The sequence below is a fragment of the Mustela erminea genome, chromosome 12 (genome assembly GCF_009829155.1).
Source record: "Mustela erminea isolate mMusErm1 chromosome 12, mMusErm1.Pri, whole genome shotgun sequence".
Classification (NCBI taxonomy): Eukaryota; Metazoa; Chordata; class Mammalia; order Carnivora; family Mustelidae; genus Mustela; species Mustela erminea.
Window position 1 is genome coordinate 59,097,046 of NC_045625.1, and position 19,939 is coordinate 59,116,984.

Below are 19,939 nucleotides of genomic sequence, written 5' to 3' on the forward strand. Positions count from 1 at the left end.
GACTGAGACTTGATATTGTTTGGCAGATGTCTCTATTTTTGTCTAAACTTCAAAAGCTATTTCATTGTACTTTGAGAAGAGCAGAAGGTCTTGGGTTCTGTGATTGGTTATTGTTTTGAAAAGGAAAGAAAATTACCTTTTATTTTCTCTCCATCGGCATTAAATCCCCAGTAGAGATTCAAAGGATGTTCCGAGTCACTGCAGCTATCTCAAGGAGCTTTTGAGTCCATTACTTCTGACTAAGGTTTTGTAATGCTCTCACCACTGCAGGAAAAACTGCAAATAGAAGCCTAGGAAAGCAGTTTTGCAAGAAGGTTTCAGTGTTTCCACTTGCTTTGAACTCCTAAGCAAAGTCAGATTTTTACCTTTAAGGTATTTACCAAAAGGTATTTTGGAGCCTGTGCTAAATGAAGCCTTGCATTTCCCACCAAGGAATAACTGTATTTAGAGTAGTGTTTCTGAAGAAATTTTCATGATACCTTATCACAAGATACAAGTTATTAAAAAGAGATAAAATTATATGCTATATACTGTGTCAGTGGCTCCCCTAAAGCCCAGAACATGACAAAACCAATTGCTGTGGGGGTACTATGGTTTACAACCTAGTGGGAGAGATCAGACAAATCAGTCACAGTCCGAGTAGGCTAAGTACTATAAGAAGCACCTAACAATTTAATGGGATAAAGAACTAAAAATTATGCTCATTTACACAAAACTCCAATACCAATAGATGTTCCTAGTCAGGATGGTCATCTTTGTAACTCTCTAGTATCAATAGACTTTATTACGGGGGGTGAGGGGTGATCCTAGATCTATGACTGAAGGACCAGGTTCTTTCTGTCTTACGGACCATTCCTTCTGTGAGTCCTCAGGGATTCTACCTAAAGGTACAATGAAATGAAGGATCATTTATGAGATAAATAATCCTTAATCATAAATGAGGGATCATTTATGAGATAGTTTTAATGTCAGGTCTGATATTGCCATGATTTATATCTAGCTGTATTCCATTGCGAAGAATTCCGTCACATGGGCATATCTATCTGCAAGATTATATGTGACTCTATAACAGGAATAAAAAGGAAACAGTTTGGTGAACAACTAGCTAGTTTCTGTGGCATAACATACGTATCAACGAAGTACACAGAACTGCTGGGATATCTAGATCTATCTAAGCAAAACTTGGAGGTGGCAGGATGTCAACTATGGTCTCCATGTGGGATGGCAACTCCCTGGGACCTGAAGGAGGAGTAAGGGTTGAACACAGGGTAAAGAGTTGAGAAGACAGTGGTCTAGAAGGAAGCAATTATGAAAATAGACAAGAATCATTATGATAATCTTTAAAACTTATAAAATGATCCCTTTGAGAAATTAAGATATATTGCCTTTTTAACTTGTTTTAGAGTTGTGGACTTAAAAAATTAATAATTGAGATTCTTCTACATAAATGTAATACTTAAAAGATTTAGAAAACTTTGTGCTAGCTGTCTTAGGATGAGTAGGTTAAACGAGCATTTGCTTTAGCTTGGCTTTCAGGGTTTAACAGTCTAGGTGGCATCCAGTTCCATAAAGAATAAAGGATGGGGGATGCCTGGGGGGCTCAGTGGGTTAAAGCCTCTGCCTTTGGCTTAGGTCATGGTCCCAGGATCCTGGGATGGAGCCCCGCATCGGGCTCTCTGCTCAGCGGAGAGCCTGCTTCCTCCTCTCTGTCTCTATCTGCCTCTCTGCCTACTTGTGATCTCTCTCTGTGTCAAATAAATACATAAAATTAAAAAAAAAATAAAGGATGGAAGTTTGGAAATGTATTATGTAATTTCAAGAAGCAAGAAACTGAGACATTTGGTAAACTTGATGAAACAGGTGCAAGAAGGTGGTCTGGCCATTTTATGTCAGACTTGCTAGTTGTAATCCAAAATATTAAGGAAGAGTCAATATTAGTCAATATTCACTACTTTACAGCATATAGACAAAGAAAGTTCCATGTTAATTTTTGGCATTTCACTACTTCAATTGAAGATTTTGATCATATAAAACTGATACCAGCTTCTCACCTACCCTCTTGCTTTTTCTACTGTCTCAAACCACCTTTAAAAAGATGATGGCAGATGGGGAGTCTGGGTGTTGGCTCAGTCAGTTGGTTCAGGACATGATCCCAGAGTTCTGGGATCAAGACCCACATTGGGCTCCCTGCTCATCGCAGAGCCTGCTTCTCCCTCTCCCTCTGCCTGCTGCTTTGCCTACTTGTGCTCACTCTCTCTCTGTCAAATAAATAAATAAAATATTTATTTAAAAAAAAAAAAAAAGATGATGGTTTGTCTCCCCCTTTGATTTCCCCCAACCATGAGAGACGGTGGACTCTGAGAAACAAACTGAGGGTTTTGGAGGGGAGAGAGGTGGAGAGTTGGGTGAGCCTGGTGGTGGGTATTAAGGAGGGCATGTATTGCATGGAGCACTGGATGTGGGGCATAAACAATGAATTTTGGAACACTGAAAAAAAATAATTTTTTTTTTAAAAAGGTGATGGCAGAAATACGATACTGTAAAGACAGCTTAGTTTGAAATACATTTTTAAAATAATTTTGTTTTCTGTCTTGCTAATTAGGTTTTGAAACTCTTGAGGCCAGGGACTGTCTGAAAATACCTACAGTGACTGATACAAGGTAAGTGTACAACACATTTTAACCCTTCTTTCTCTGCTTCAAATTCTAATACCTAATAGAGTGCTTGCTATATAGTTGGCACTCAGCAAATACTGACTGGAATGGACCTGTGGAAGGAACAGTCAAACATTGTATTCTACTTACTTATAGTCCTCTCAAAAAATATCCTAAGATTAAATCGTTCTTTACTGTGAATGACCAGTTTTTTCTTTTATAAATAAAATTTATGTTTACAACAATGGAACAACTAGGAAATGATCTGTCAATGAAGGATTTATTTTTCAGTTCTGAATCATGGGTGATGTTAGTCACGAATCTTTTGGAAATCCAACAATGGGTTAAAGTTTTGAACTGGAGCAGCAGATGCCTATAGATTTAAATGTTGATTGAATTTAGCTGTTGCTGCTATGAAATTATTAGCCTTCGGCAGTGGTCTCGCCTACATACTTTATTTTGTTTGCTTGTTTTTGTTTTTGTTTTTTTTTTCTGGAAGCTACAAAGCTATTTATTGTTAATGAGGAAATAAAGCAAGAAAACAGATTAGCAGATAGATTAACAAAATTTTAAGTGTCTAATCTCTGTTAAACAAGAACAGGTTATAATGTGATGCATTTAGTTCTCAGTATTTTGCAACAAAATATTTGCTATTAACACAGCTTGTTACCTTACATATCCTTTCTCTGATATAAGCATTTCATCTATCACAATAATACTTTTTTGATAAAATCCTCTACCCAGTACACTTTTTTTGCCCATTGCAGCTTAATATTTTGTTTTTAATCTTAAAATGACAATTCTCAGAAATAAATCATTTTTATGCTCTCTCCAAAATATTTTTTCTGTGGCTCACCATTTAAAACTATTATCTTATATAAACCTGTGATGAATAGTAAAATAAACTAAATGATTTTAATTGAGGTTTCTAAATACAAATTATGTAAATAAAGTTTACAAAGATTAAAAGTTACATAACATGCTTAAATACTCTTCTTTCCTAAAAGTTTTAAGTTCCCAGCGTAAAGGAAAGAATACCACCTCCCAAATTCTCTGTTAACTTCATTCTTCAGGTGATTTTTCTTATGTTTCTAAGAAAAAAGGGAATATTAATATACAGAAAAGGCACACAAAGTTCTTTCAGAAACCAAGATATGGTTGAAGTCAAATTAGATGAGAATTGAACAAATAAGCAAGAGAGGCAGAGGTTGTAGTAAATTCAGGCTCCCAGCCTGTTTCCCCTTTAGTTCCTCATTGTTTCTATTTTATATATTAAGATTCATCTCACCTTCACCATAAATACCCCCAGTCAAAATGATGCTATCTTATGAACTTCTGTGTCTTTGTTCATGACTCTCTTATGATATTAATCATTCTGTTTTATGGTTCAGCAATTTGTATAGAGTCAGTTTCTATTTTCTGAGCACATCATGTTCCAGAGTAAGTTTAAAAACCAGTTGTTCAGACATCCCAAGTACTTATTCCCATAGAACAAATAATACAAATGATGTTCCTATTTTATTTTAAGTTCTATCTCTATCTGATCTAGTGTCAATAAAAATATTTCAAATATACCTCCATTTATGATACTGCTTCTTCAGAACAAATCAACTCTATCATAAGAGGCAAATTGCACAGGTTCTAAACTTAGACTTACCTGAGTTTGCTATTTGCTATCTGTTTTATCCTAGGCAAATTATTCACTTGTGTGTGTTTGTGTGCCTGAGGTTTCTCATCTGTAAAATGGAGATAATAATTATATGTACTTCCTAGACTGTTGTGAGGATTAAATAAGTTTTATATGAAAAGTCTTTCAGAACAGAACCCGACATATAGTAGGGGATATATAGGGTAGTCTATAAATGTTATCATTATATTCATTGCAACTTGGAATATCAGGAACTTATCTGTTCACATATAGACATGTTTAAAAGTGCAAATACGCAGTGCATTTTGGAAGTTTATCTTGTGGAGACAAGATAGATGAAACAGAGAACACAGTATCTCATGTCTGTATATTCAAGATGAATAAAAATGGAAACAAAATAGTATAACTTCTTCATCTCATCACAGAAATGACAATTAAAATAGCAGTGATTATTATTGGTATTACTTACTGAGCTCTTAAGATGTGCCAAGCATGAAGTAAAGGGCTTTGCATGACATCCTCATATCTTCTGATTACACATAAAGAAACTGGTGGTAAAGAAACAAAGATCTCTCACTAATAAGATTTAGAGCAAGAATCCAAACTGGAACCTTTATGACTTTTATATTTTACAGTGTTTCCACTTCACTAAAAACAGAGATTTTTCAGATTAAAATCCAAAAGTCCAAAGTATTTTTCAGATTAATATCTACTCATTCTAATCTATTTTAAGAGGTTCTTCTGCCACTTAACAAATCTATCTAGTTCTTTCTAACCCTGTCTTCTAAGATTACCTAAAAAGTATAAGGTATTTTGTCAAACAATTGTGTAAAGTACAAAACATTTTATTTATTGCATTATATTTTATCACTATTTCCCAAATTGTCTTCTCCTCCATTTGTCTGAGATCACCAGCTCACTTAGTAGTGTTGCTTTAGGGCATTACATTAGAAATTCTTCTTTCCCTCTGTAGTCCATAGTCTATGAATGTTAGATAATCCGTCTTAAAAGCAGGCTACTAACTCTAACGTATTACAAAATATTGAACGTTTTAATCTTGTCAGATGAAAGATTTCTTACTTGATGTATCCTTTATCCTTTAAATGTATTTAAACTTTATTTTGATATGCATAATAATTTCATATATCATACAAATTTCATTTATTCTTTATAGTAAACCTCTGAGCTTCCATGTTGGGATAGGGACCAGAGAACTGGAGAAACTAAATATCTATCCAGTCACACAAGTAGTAGTAGTAGTAGCAGCAGTAGTAGTAGTAGTATCAGAATTTGAATACAGGTGGAACTCCAGAGACAATTGCCATTATGTTGCGAGATTACCTTGAACTGAGAAAACCAAAACCACCTAACTAAATGCAAAAGCATCAGCTTCCACAATCCTGGAAGTTCCTCAGCGTCTAGATGGGAAATTTCTTGAAGGGAGGGTCTACATCTTTTTAGTCATCTTCTTATTCCTCATAATTTTTAAAAGAGTGCCCTGACACCATGGACAGGTAATAAATGACTGCATGAGAACATTAGGGATATCTAAGATTTTTTTTTAAGAATTTTATTTATTTGTGAGAGAGCAAGAGCACAAGCAGGGGGAGCTGCAGGCAGAGGGCGAAGGGGCTCCCTGCTGAGAAAGAAACTCCATGTGGGACTTTCTTCCAAAACCCTGGGATCATGACCTGAACCAACGGCAGGTGCTTAATTGACTGAGCCACCCAGGCGTCCCTCTAAGATGCTTTTAATGATGACTATAACATTCTTGAATTAAAGTTGCAAAATATTTTGCATTGGGTTCATTGACCAAATTTAGCCAATTTTGTTAAGTGAGCTTTCTTCATGTATCATCACTATCACTTTTCAAAATTGGATCAAGCTAATGTTAGCCAGAAACTGTTAAACTGTCTGAATTTGGAAATTCACAAATATATAAGGTGAACATAATATTATTGTGAGTTCGACAGCCAAGTGCTTGGCTTATTTTGGCAAGTGTAATTTAGTTTCTTGTGAATGATAACATTTGATTATATGCTATGTGGTATTATGTTTTAGTATAAGGACAAATGCCAATGCCTATAAATACTTTCACATAATTAAAGTCACCTTCTGGAACTTTAGTTAACTCTTAGAGTTTCATCAATTAAGAAACTCAGAAATACCAAGTTTTTTTTAGGTGATTTTAAGAACTTTTTATGAAGTTCTGACTAGCGCTATCTTGGAGAAATAAGGCAGATTTGCTAAGTAAGGTATCCATTAAATGAGCGAGATTCCAGGTTTTTTAGTGAAGAAATAATGTTACATATGGGGGGGTATAGTTAGATCTGTATTAAAGATTTTTGATTACAGTATTAATTTTCTAATCCCACGTAAAGAACAAGATAATCTAATTAATGGAAGGTTAATTGTGTACACAGACTGTATGGTCAAAAGAAGGAAGCTCAGCAGGATGTTCTCTGAGCATTTCTTCTTGAGGGAGTTATGTTTTTGTATTTGAGAGTAGTAACTAAACTCTCATATTATGCATTGCATTTAAAAGACTTAATAAATTATTTCCTAACAAGTCAGTATAAGAACAGTGATATGTATAATCTAACAACTTTGGGGGGGGTTGCTAAATGCTTTCCAGCTCTAAAAGTCTATAATTTCAATGATTCTTTACCATGAGTCAACTTAAAATTTGATTCAGTATGTCTGTATTTACATGGTCAGTGAATGTTAGGATTAATACAGACCTTAAAGACTCCAGGCCATTTTTATATATGTCAAATTTGGAGCCAGAGAAGACAAATGACCTGCCCAGGACCAGAAAGATATTTGGTAATATACCTGTGTTTCAGATGTTTCTTTAATCTGCATTTAAAGCCACATTATCCTTCAATGGGGGAAAAAAAGTTAAGGTATAAAGACTAAAGAAGTTCACCTAGTTCAATATTATACTTTACGGGAAACTTCCCTATGACACACAGTCAGCCCGTCTGTGATTTGAACTATATAGTATCCTCATTTTCATTACTGGATAGCTCTAATTCCAAGACAGGCTTCCTTAAATTGATAAAAAACGTATCTGCCTTTATTTCTTTCCATTGTCTTCTATTTTCTATGTAAAATATCCATAGCTCCTTCAATGATTCCTTCTATGACATGAGTTTCAGATGTTCATGATCTGATACCTCCTCCCAGCACATCAATAATATGTTTCACATTTCAGGTTGATGTCAGAATTAAACACAATGTGACAAATGGTATCTACAGACTACCTTCAGTATGTGGGAAGGCTGCTATCTCTTGATCTGACTGTACTTGTAGAATTTTAAATTAAAGTTACCTTTTGTATACTTTCAATCTCTCTTATAAAACAAAATAAAGGTATTTTTCACATGGACTAATATAGATCTTATGTTGATTTTTATATTAGTTTTCTATTTTTATCATTTTAAGATTGACAGGATTAAACATAACAATTTGCTGTTAACATCACCATAATCAAAAAGACTATCAGTTTGGATTGTTTGAATTGCTCAAGAAAGTCATGATGATTAAAAAAACGAATTTCAATCTAACTTATGATCATAACGACACAAAAATAAAGCCATATAAACAAATTACAGAATCACCTGATAATGGCTCACTCAGGAAAGTGTCTGACCCCTGATTTCAGCTCAGGTCAAGATCGCAGGGTTGTGAGATCTAGTCCCATGTTGGGCTCTGGACTCAACACAGAGTTTTCCTGTTCCTCTCCCTCTGCTCCTCCCCCTGCCCTTTTTCCCTCTCTCAAATAAATAAATAAATAAAATCTTTAAAAATAGTACAAGGTAGTTATAGTATGTAATTATATCAGTCTTCCTGACAATACCATGTATTAATCAATATAAAGTGTAAATCATCAACCCCACTTTCAGTCATAATCATCAAGCTGCTTCTAGAAAGAGAAGCTAAAAAACAGTTAGGTCCCTTTAATTTTCCTCTTGAACTTTAAACTGCTCAAAAAAAATAAAGTTTCATCCATTACAAAAAGAAAAGAAAGAAAGAAAATCTTGCTTTGCAAAAAAAAAATTTTAACTAGGGTGGACTTACATCTCCTATATGTATACATATCCGAACTAAGGATATATTCTGACCATCTAATTATCTAGAATCAAATTCCATTAACATGTGTGTATTTTTAAATCTGTCAGGCTTTAGTTAAGTGATTAAACTGAAGATCACTGGATGCATTCAAGTTAATAGAAATGGACAAAAAAGAAGGAAAGTGCCTAAGTAAAGTTTAGGATAAACTAAATGGTTCTTTTTTTTTTTTTTTAAGATTTTATTTATTTATTTGACAGAGAGAGAGATCACAAGTAGACAGAGAGTCAGGCAGAGAGAGAGGGGGAAGCAGGCTCTCTGCTCAGCAGGGATGCTGAGGCAGATGCGGGGCTCAATCCCAGGACCCTGAGATCATGACCTGAGCTGAAGGCAGGAGCTTAATCCACTGAGCCACCCACGCACCCCAAAACTAAATGGTTCTTAATGGCCAATCAAATACAGCTAAAAATAAGGGTTGACTTTTTTTTTTTAAATGTTTCAAGTTTTTATTCAAATTCCAGCTAGTTAACATACAGTGGAATATTTGTTTCAGGAGTAGAATTTAATGATTGATCAATTACATACAACATTCAGTGCTCATCACGACTGTACTCCTTAATACCCATCACCTATTTAAATAGAGGTTGACTTCTAACTCCCCCTCAGGGTAAATTTAATGATCAAATCATCCAAGATTATGTTCATAAAAGGGTAGATTTCACTCTCTAGAAATAAATGGCTGAATAAATAAACTAAAAAATGTCAATCAAATTCAGTTAAAGGTGGTAGAGTGTAGAACCTGAACCCACTAGTAGGTTGAGAAATTTCTTAGGTGTCTGATCCTTAAGTATCCATATTTATCTGCTTTATTCTCTTCCACTTTTTTCCCAGTTACAGGATATAGAAAGATGAGAGATAAAATATCAGATAATAATGAGATTATTTGAAACATTAAATTTTGGTGCATAGTATTGGTATGTCTGCTGTCTGATGGGAAGGGCTTAGAGACTCAGCTCCAAAGAATTACCCAGAAACTAAGTTCAAGAATATCTCAAAGGCTATGCTTTTGTTATTTCGTTTTTTGTTTGTTTGTTTGTTTTGAGATCTCTAAAATTGGGAACTAAGCTATACCCATTGCATTTGGCTCTGCATTTCCAAGTAATGTGAGTTTTTGCTAGTATCTAAACAATTTCTTATATATTCAGTGGGATAAAGTTAAGAGTGGTTAGGATAGGCTGTGTTAAATATGGGAGAGCTGGGGCACATTCTGTTGGTTAAGCATTTGCCTTCAGCTCAGGTCAGCATCCCAGGACGCTGGGGGTCAAGTGCCCCATCATGCTCCCTGCTCAACAGGGAATCAGCTTCTTCCTCAGCCTTTCCCCCTGCTCATGCTTGCTCTCTTTCTGTCTCATTGTTTCTTTAGAAAAAAAAATGAATAAAATCTTAAAAAAAAAAAAAAAGACACAAAACAAAACCATGGGAGAGTTGTCTCAGTCAGGGGTAATAAATAGGAACCGAAGTTACAAAACAGGTTCACACAGGGAGGACAGAATTTCTCAAAACAAGCAGTTAACTTTTTGATTCTTGCATTTATAGAAATGGTTAAGATTCTTTTTTTGTACATTTGATAAACATGTCTCATATGACCTTATATAATGTATTGGCAAAGATTTTAGGGGTTTATTGTTCTTGTGGTGATGATGCAGACCTAAAGATGATTTTTTAAATCTCTTGTTTTGTTCAAATCTTGAGCACATGAAATAGCTCCAAACTTAAAAAAAAAAAAAAAAAAAAAAAAAAGCTTCTGAATCTGATTTCAGAGTTTCCTATTCAGAATCATATTTTTATATCACATTTTAAAATATCAGAGATCATTTGTAGTTACTGAGTGGAATTATGAAATCTATAAAATAACTTCTTTGAAAACAGTTGTCTAAAATTTGCTTAAGATCTTCATGTTACTGCATTTAAATCCATAGTAATGCCAAGAGAGGATTGTATATATACAATATTTTCCCTTCAGTCACAAGGTTTATGTTACTGAAAATCTTCAAGGCAGATAAATGTACACATTAGGGATATATAATTTATAAGGTTATATTTGCACCAGTGAAAGTTTATATGAATAATTTTAGCTTGATGAAAGGTAGGTAAACATAGTAAATGAAGACATAGTTATGATAATTTATGTATCTTAAGTGAATAATTGTGGTTATGAACAAAATCCTTTTTTCATTCATTAAATATTTATTAACCAGTCATTATTAGATGGTGGAGATGGATAAAGGTTAAAAAAAGATAGCTGTTCTCAAGGAGTCCAGAATCAATTAAATGGAGATAACATAAAAGCAAATAAGTATAGCATCATTTTGTAATACCTTTTAATGCAGAAGCATGGATAAGCTAATGTAAGTTCATACAGTTAGAGTTCTGATAGCAGAGTAGATGATCCAGATGCTGGTGATACAATGTGGAACAAAAACACCTTAGAGTTGGGACGCCTGGGTGGCTCAGTTGGTTAAGCAGCTGCCTTCGGCTCGGGTCATGATCCCAGCATCCTGGAATCGAGTCCCATATCGGGCTCCTTTCTCCACAGGGGGCCTGCTTCTCCCTCTGACTCTGCCTGCCTCTCTGTCTGCCTGTGCTCGCTCTCGCTTGCTCTCTCTCTCTGATAAATAAATAAATTTAAATAAAAAAAAAAAACACCTTAGAGTAAGAGAGGCAGATGGTAAAGAGAAATAGATACAGAGTATATTCCAAAGTGATGTGCAGGGGTGTTTACAATATTTCATAGCAAGTGAAAATGGGTACTGACTCATCAGACACCCAGTCCCCCTGAATAAAAGTTCATTCTACCTCCTGAATATCAGACTTTGAATTAGTACTAACAGGAAAAATAAAACATGAAAGAAACATTAAAGTACCAGGTAAGGGGAAATATTGAAATTTTAGAGATTTTGAATTGAGAGAGACTTAAGAAAATCTCTCAAGATAGTAAAAAATTAGTCCCATAGATAATAGAGGAAGACCATTCTAGAGAAAGGGGACAGCAAGAGCAAAGGTCACAGGAAGAGGATTACCTAAAGTGAGATGCAGTGAGAAAGCCATTGTGGCTGGACTGTCCTGTGCAATGGGAGTTTGGAAGAAGAAAGACTTTTGTAACTCCTAGTGAGAACTTTGACTTATTTCCTCAGTAAGATGACATCTCCCTGAAGGTTTGAACAGATGAGTAATGTGGTTGGTATATATTTTAAGAGCATCTCTCAGACTTCTGGGTTAAGAACTGACTAACAGGGGCAAGAGCAGTGGTTAAGTGTACCAGCACAGAAGCTATTGCAATTATGCAGATAAGAGGTAAATCAAGTTATAGCTTTGGGAGTGAGAAAAGTGGCTGAATTCTGGACAATCATTGCTTTGAAGGTAAAGCTACCTGGATTTGCAGATAAACTAGATGCTGGATGTGGGAAAGGGGGATAAATAATGACATGGACATGGAAAAAACAAGTAGCTGTCTATGTGCCAAACCTTGTGCCAATGCCTAATGAACATAAAGGGAAATAAGATAGACATAGTCCATCTAGGATGCATAGTTATTAAATAAACAATTATAGGATAATGCAAATATTCTCCAAATACGGGAAGCACAGGAGTTCTCAGTAAGAATTTCCAGGTGACCACCTAAGTAATTAAGTTCACTAAGGTATGCATTTATTTTTCCCAAGTTGTTAGTACACTAGATTTGCAGTATCATACATGGTGTGGGTTCCCTGAGTTACTAACTACTCAACAGCTTGCTTTAAAAGCATGCAGTTTGTTTTTATCACTACACTCAAGTCTCCTCAGCACCTATTAAACAGTGTACTCTATGATAATATTTTTTAAGAAGTGAATATATTGCGATACCTTGGTGGCTCACTCAGTTAAGTGTCTGCCTTCAGTCCAGGTCATGATCTCCTTGGATTGAGCCTTGCGTTGGGCTCCCTGCTCACTGGGGAGCCTGCTTCTCCATCTCCCACCATCCTCCTTCTTGTGCCTTCTCTCTGTGTGTCAAATAAAAAAAGATCTTTTAAAAAATAAGTGAATATATTATTTTATCAACTGTAACTTTGTTTTTGCTACAGATCATTGAAATAGCCATGAAGAATTCCTATACATTCATATATTTTTAAGATTTATCTTATGAACTTTTTAAATAGGATATGCCAATAAGCTTTTATATCATTGTTTCTATTTAGGATATTCATATACATACATATATGAATATAGATATGAAATATCTATATCAGTCATTAATATTCTTGAAATCAGTAATGCTTAGAGAAGAGTAATTTTCTTCTCATTGACATGTGTACTTGCAGGCTTTCTCCCTTTTTTGATATCAATTATTTCCACAAATTCTAATTCCCATCAGCATATTTGACCTTGCTTTTTACATATTCACAATTTTCCCCATTTATAAACTTCCATTTATCACTCTTACCTAAACATTGGTTTTAAAGCTTTCATATTTAGAATGCCTGGAATCATTTTCCTCATTTTTTTCATGATCATTTCCTTTACTTGAGGAAGAAAGTTTTTCTTCCTAATTCTCTGTGAAATCAAGTATAATTTCGTTCATATTGAGAAGAAATACCAATAATGATTATAAATACATTTTAGTGTGAATATTATCTTATAATCAGAGTCACTCCATCCCACACTAATTTTCCCCTCAGATTTTGTAGGAAAAAGAATTGATCTGGCAGCAAATAAACGCAAAGTTATGGATCTGTGAAAGTTATTAACCTCTCAATGCCCCATTTAGCTTTTCCCATTCCACAGGAATCAATGATAAACACACCCATCCATTTTATGTTCCTCATTAAAGCAGAGAGTTAACAAGAAACAAGTGCCTCTAGTTTTGTCTTCAACTTGGTAATGTTTATATTATTCTAAGAAGACGGTACTGCTCCCCTGGTGGTGCCACAATATGGCAGGTGCTTTTTAAGCTTCCCTGGACAGCTATACCTATGATGTAGTGGAACCCATAATCTACGTTAAGTTCTACTTGATTTGAAAGTACCAGTCACCACACTTCTGTCTTGAATGGAGTTAATTCCGCAGATCCAAATGCTGGCTCATTGTCATTCTGGACCATCATCCTTCCCTCCTAGTCTCATCTTCCAGTCAATTGCTTTAAGACTTTTAGAAGTCTGAGGTTGAGAAATGATGAATATTTGACTTACTCTTTCCTACTTGTTTCTCTAGGTTGAAGAGAGACTATAAATAAATGCATGTTCTTTATATTTAGTACATTCCATTTTGTCAAATTGTCTTTCCAAAGCTTTCTGTTTTCTTAGCATCCGCTTAACTACAGCAGTGAAACAGTGAAACTGCTTGTTGCCTTCCATTGAAAATTAAGCTCTGGCCCTAAGCCAGGCTGCCTGAGCCAGCACTAATATAATTCACAACTGGAAGAAGACAATCAATTAATCAATACTATAATTTGGAACTGACCATGGTAGTAACACTCACAGCTATTAGACTCAACTGACTGACACCATTTAGGATTAATGAGGTAGCAAGAGCAGGCAAACCAAAGATTCATTTAAAGATTTTTTCCCCCTAAAATCAAACCACCCACTCTATTTTGTTATTTTTTCTTACTTAGTGATGCCACAGTGAAATCTAATGTAAATAAGAATTTGAAAGACAAAGAATCTTACCCATTACAGTGATTTTGAACAAGAACTTTAATGAGCCAATTAGGTAAGGATTGTAGGAAAACCATTCAGTTCAATGTTAAACTCTTCTGAAAAATCTAAAAATATGATTAAAAGTGCTTTTCTGATAATACTTGGGCATTACTTGAAGCAACATCATATAATCAGAGATTGGTATATCTATTATTTGGATGAAGGAATAATCACCTTTTAAACTATAAAACTTTAAAATAGTTTCTAGAAAACCCTTATCATTTATTCTGTTTTACCTATACAGTAAAATAATGAAATAACATAAAAACACACAAGATCTATGGTACTTGCAAAATGACAACAAATACCTATCAACTCCTTCCACCTTTCCTAGGACTCTTAAGTCCCTTCAAATCTTGTGTATATATATTTTTTTTTTTTTAGTGTATATGTACATTATCTATTTTTTTTATTTTTTTTATTTTTTTTTTTATTGTGTATATTTTTGACAAGACAAAGTTTTCCCTAAAGTCGTTGGCTGCATATTTAAAATGATATATCATTAAGCCAATCAGAAAGTTTTTGTCTTTGTTGTTATTTCAGTTTTCTTTGGATTAGGCATACCAAATTTCTGAGTGCTCAGACTACAGATAATTTTCAGAATGTGTCTAATAGGAGATCTTAAAAGCCAGCCCAGGGGACTTAAGAATGATGACAGATTTTTTTTTTTCCAATCTAGAAGGCAAAATATAGAGATTCTCCTTTAAATTTGGCCGAAAACAGGGCTCCTGGGTGGCTCAGTTGGTTAAGCATCTGCCTTTGGCTCAGGTCATGATCCCAGGACCCTGGGATCAAGTCACCCATCAGGCTGAACCTGTCCCCACTGCTTGTGTTCTCTCTCTCTCTCTCAAATAAATAAACAGTTTTGTTTAAATCTGGCAGAAAACAGAAAGGAAGAGTAACACAGCTGTACATTTTACATCACCATATATCTGAAGAAGAGGATTTGACCAGCAACATAACAAATTCCATAAAGAGAGACACTCTTTAAAACAAGGGCTTATCCCCTCCCCTTTTATTTTTAAACTGAAAATTCAGTATAGAATTATCTCACTTAATCTCCTAATTGTAGCATGGGAAACAGAAGCAAAGTACTTGGAATAAAGACTTGGAATTTATATTTTCTTCCCAAATATTGCCATGTATTCATAACCAAAAGGACATTGAAAATATAAAAATCCTCTTAGTATTGAATTAGAGACACTGAATTTATAACCTTTAGTATGGTCTAGAGTTGGTAAGAAGTCAAGACAGAATTCTTTGTATTGTGACCTTTTTATGTATTATCTTTGGTGTATTTTTGAAACCTATAAAGTAAAATAAAATTTTAGAAATAATATGAAAGTTTTAAAATAGAACAGTTAAAGAAAAAGAAAAAGGGATTATGTGATTTGCTAAAAAAATAATAATGTATTAGATAAAACAGAAGCATTTAATTAGAAAGCCAATGTGATTTTATTCATAGTTGTTACCAATTATATGGATACACACACACACACACACACACACACACACACACACACACCCAGCACACACTTTATAGCACACAATGGTTGTTTCTGTAATTAAGTGGCCTTTCATGAAATGAAGAACAAATGCTCAATTTAGTATCCTGTTTATTATATAGAGACATAGGAAAGCATTCATTTTCATTCTACTTGCCTACACAAAGTCAAAAAAGAAATAAAAAAGTAAATAAAGTTTGATTTTACTTTTAAAAGGTAATACGTAATGCTTTTAGTAGATAAATGATTTTGGATCTAAATTCAAGTTCACCTTGTAGTAAATACATTGCTGTCATCCTGTCAAAAACAAAGCATATAGCTTAAAGTGAATTATTGTATTTTTTTGTGTTAGTCTTTTTCTGTTAAAATAATCCACTAATACTTCTAACTCTTACAAAATAGAAAAATAAATATACGGAGGTGTCTCATCAAAACAAAACAATAAAATATTAAGATCATGGCAACAAAACAACTAAAATTTCTTGTTTACTTACTCATTTCTTTTTTTTTTTTCCCAAGAATTTATTTATTTATTTGACTGAGAAAGACAGAGAGAAGGAACACAAGCAGGGGGGAGTGGAATAAGGAGAAGCAGGCTCCCCGCGGAGCAAGGATCCCGATGCAGGGCTCGATTCCAGGACCCTGGGATCATGACCTGAGCAGAAGGCAGATGCTTAATGACTGAGCCACCCAGTCACCCCAACTTACTCATTTATTTCTTTACATTCAAGTTAATTTAAAGCAAAAACACTTAGAAATACCTTTCAAAAATAGCATAAAATATGGCATCATGTTTTATTTTATTTTGCTTTTATGCCATTTTATTCCAAAAGTAACTTGAGACAGCTTTTGAAGGTTCATGCAGTACAGTAAAATAAATTTAAAATTGCTAAAATATATGGAAAGGATAATAATAAAGACAGAAATTAAGGTAAAATATAGAAGATGAAAGATGGATAAAAGTTAAAAAGTCACTTTTGTACTTTTGAGAAACAGGAGGGCAGAGTAATGTGCAGCCATATTTAATACAGGGTCTTATGGAAAGGAAAATGCCAATCTAAACTTTCTAGGGCAAGGATCAGTAACCTTTTTCTCTAAAGGGCCAGAGTGTAAATATTTTAGAACTTGTAGGCCATATAGACTCTATGGCAACTAGTCAGCTCTGCCATTTTATATGATAATAGTTATATATAAAACATAAATGGATGGACATGACTGTGTAACAATAAAATTAAAAAACAGTGGACTAGATTTAACCAATGGGCTGTATTTTGCCCAATCCTCTTCTAGAAACTAAGGCAAAAATAGAAGAGTCATTTACCTGATTTTATGATAAATGTTTACTCCAAAAAAAGATAGCTTTTCTTGATGGTAAAATGTGAAATGAAATACACTAAAGGGAGTTTGGCAGTAGGCAATGTTAGTTACATCTCTATAATAATTAAAATAGCATGTTTCGTGCAGCAGCTGGTCACAGCCCCATGAACATCTGTAAAATGAGTGTAGAATTCAGCATAAAATTGAATTTTTGGTCTTTTGCAGACAAAAACAATGGATTATTCTGTTTTTTCTAATTGCTTATTATGGCAATGGCATTTTATGCTTTGAGGGTTTTTTTTCTTCTTAAGTCTGCTTTGCTTTGCTTCTTTTGTTTGTCCTTGTTATTAAAACGAAAAATCATTCCTCTATATAGCATGTTAAGCAATACACCATCTCATGTTGCATAATTAACTGAAAACCATATCAGTGGTTAGATGTAGGTGAACAGTACAGTGAAGGGAATAAGAAAGAGTTATAATCTGATAGGGAGGATGGACATTTAAATAAAGAAAGCATGATGAAGGTTATGATATAAGGAGACATGAGTTTTGGTTTTGAATTTTTATCCACTGCTTGTCAGTAATATGATCTTTTGTATATTTCTTAACCTCTCTGCTCTTGGTTTCTTCATCTCTAGAATGAGGACAATATCAATGACTTTCTTACTGGGATGAAAGAGTGGATAAGATAAGACTTAGTGCAGTAATACATAGTTAGTATCAACACATAACTCAGACAGGGCCTACATTTCAAAAGTAAGATTCTAGGCAACGATAGAAGTTTTCAAAAATAGGTGTCTATGATTTAGCTATATAACTCTTAAATCTCTCACACCCGTAGGTAGTTTTGGTTTTTTTTGTTTGTTTGTTTGTTTGTTTTGGTTTTTTTTTGGGGGGGGGGAGTAGATTTGAAGAGCTTTTCTTTGGAGATAGATGTTTTATGAATGACTTCTTTCCCCAATTCCCCAACACACATATGTCTCCCAAGAGGTTTTTGTTTGTTTGGTGTTTGTTTATTTTTTAAGACCACGTAAGAAGTATAATACATATCCCTTCAATTTAGAGGACATAAAGGACTAGTGTCTGAGCAAAAGCCAAGAAGTCTATGAGCAGGAAACTGGCTAAAGTGGTCTGTTACAGCAGAGAAGAAGTCTGGTATGAAGATATTAATGGTATCCCAAGAGTTTGTAGGAGCAATGGATTCATCAGCTTTTCCTTGGACTACTTTTGAAATACACATGAGAAGAGCTGCAGTGGGGTGGTCCTAACCTTCACAAGCAGGTCAGCTAGAAAGATGAAGGGACTTTGGCAGGAGGTAGAATCTGACTTCTAAGAACCTGGGGATTCTAGAAGAGAGCTCTTTGTGGATGGAGTTCAATAGTCCATGAAAGAACACAAGAGAGTCTTCTTTGAATATTTGCCAGGTCCAGTGTACTAAAATTATATCATCTCCACAAATTCAGTCAAATAATGGCTTTGTTCCATTTGTTCTCATCCTGTACCCCTACCCTAACACAGAAAGGGTCAGAATCTGCAGTAAGGAAGATGGGTGAGAAGAAGTAATTCAACCTAAAAGTGCACCCAGAGTTTTGCTGTATTAATGAGATGGGCTGTTGTAATTACCTAAATGAAAATGTTTTTTTTTTAATTTATTTAAAGTAACAATAGATTGTTTTAATACCTGAAAGTGGACAGAGAAGAAATTGTGCCTGCCTGAATTTTTATTTAGGAACACAATAAGAAGTAGTCCTTTTTAAAAATTTAAAGAGGCAATATAATAGGAAAAAAAAATGCTGATTTGCAAATACATTTGGTTGTTTATAATTCTATTTCATAATTCATACTTGTTTGATGCTATATACATTCATTACATCTATATCTATATCTATATCAATGGATAGAAATCACATCTAGAACTACATGTTTCTTCGTAATAAATATGTACTGAATAGCTCTTATGGTTCATTCAGGCACTCTCTTGGGTTCTGGGAATGAAGGAGGTTTCATAAACCTAATTAGGTTTCATCACCTAATGTTAATATGAGAAAGAGAATAATGCCCCCCGAAGAGGTCTGCATCTTAATCCCTGGAATTTAGAAAGATGTTAGCTTGCATGGCAAAAGAAACTTTGCTTATGTGGTTAAGTTAAGAATATTGAGATGGAAAAATTATCCTGGATTATCCAGGTGGCCCAATGTAATCATAAAGGTCCTTATAAGGAGGAAAAAAAAAAGTTTCCTTATACAGTAAAAAGTGGGGGAGGGGAGAGAGTCAGAGTTGGAGATATGATGACGAAGGAACCAGTTTAGAGAAAGAGATTTGAAGGTGCTATATTACTGGTTTTGAGGATGGAGAAAGGGTCCATCAGCCAAGGAATGCAGCAAACCTTGAGGAGATGGAAAAAGTAAAGAAATGAAATTTTTTCCTAGACCCTCCAGAGTGAACACAGAATTGCTGGGCCATTTCAGACTCCTGACCTATAGGACTGTAATATAATAAGTAAGCCACAAAGTTTGTGGTAATTTGTTATAACAGTAATAGTAAACTAATACAGTGGACAATGATTTAAGAAAGTGTGATAGAAGAAGTACATAAATGTTGAAGTCATATTTCAATAGATTTATTAAGCTAATTTAAGAATTCCAGGACTGCTTGAGGAAGTGATAATGTAACCTAAGACTAGAAGGATAAACAAGATCAACCAAAAACAGGGGGTCTAAAAACTATTCCAAGAAGGGAAATAAGATGTGAAGACTTAAAAGTGGGAAAGAGCGAGTTATATGTCAAAGTCGGCCAATATGTGTGAATTACAGAATTTGAGGAAGGGATGAGTGATGTGGCTGCCAAATATACTGACGTCAGATCATGAAGGGTCTAGTCAGTTATGACATGCTTTGAAGTTTGAGCTTTATCATAAGAACAATGGGGAGGGTCTAAGGATTTCAAGCAGGAGAATGTCATATTCATATCACCATAGGTTCACTGTGGAGAGTGAATTAGAAGA

The 19,939-nt window shown here is 34.5% G+C and overlaps 1 protein-coding gene across 44 annotated transcripts in view; it reads left to right on the plus strand.

Annotated features, from left to right (window-relative positions):
• Nucleotides 1-19,939, plus strand: part of PTPRD (protein tyrosine phosphatase receptor type D) — a 2,254,226-nt gene that overhangs the window by 1,413,054 nt on the left and 821,233 nt on the right. For all 44 annotated transcript variants that reach the window (XM_032307482.1, XM_032307455.1, XM_032307469.1 and 41 more), the window contains one exon: nt 2,603-2,660. The gene's annotated coding sequence lies outside the window, so the exon portion shown is untranslated. The remainder of the gene's footprint in view (nt 1-2,602; nt 2,661-19,939) is intronic.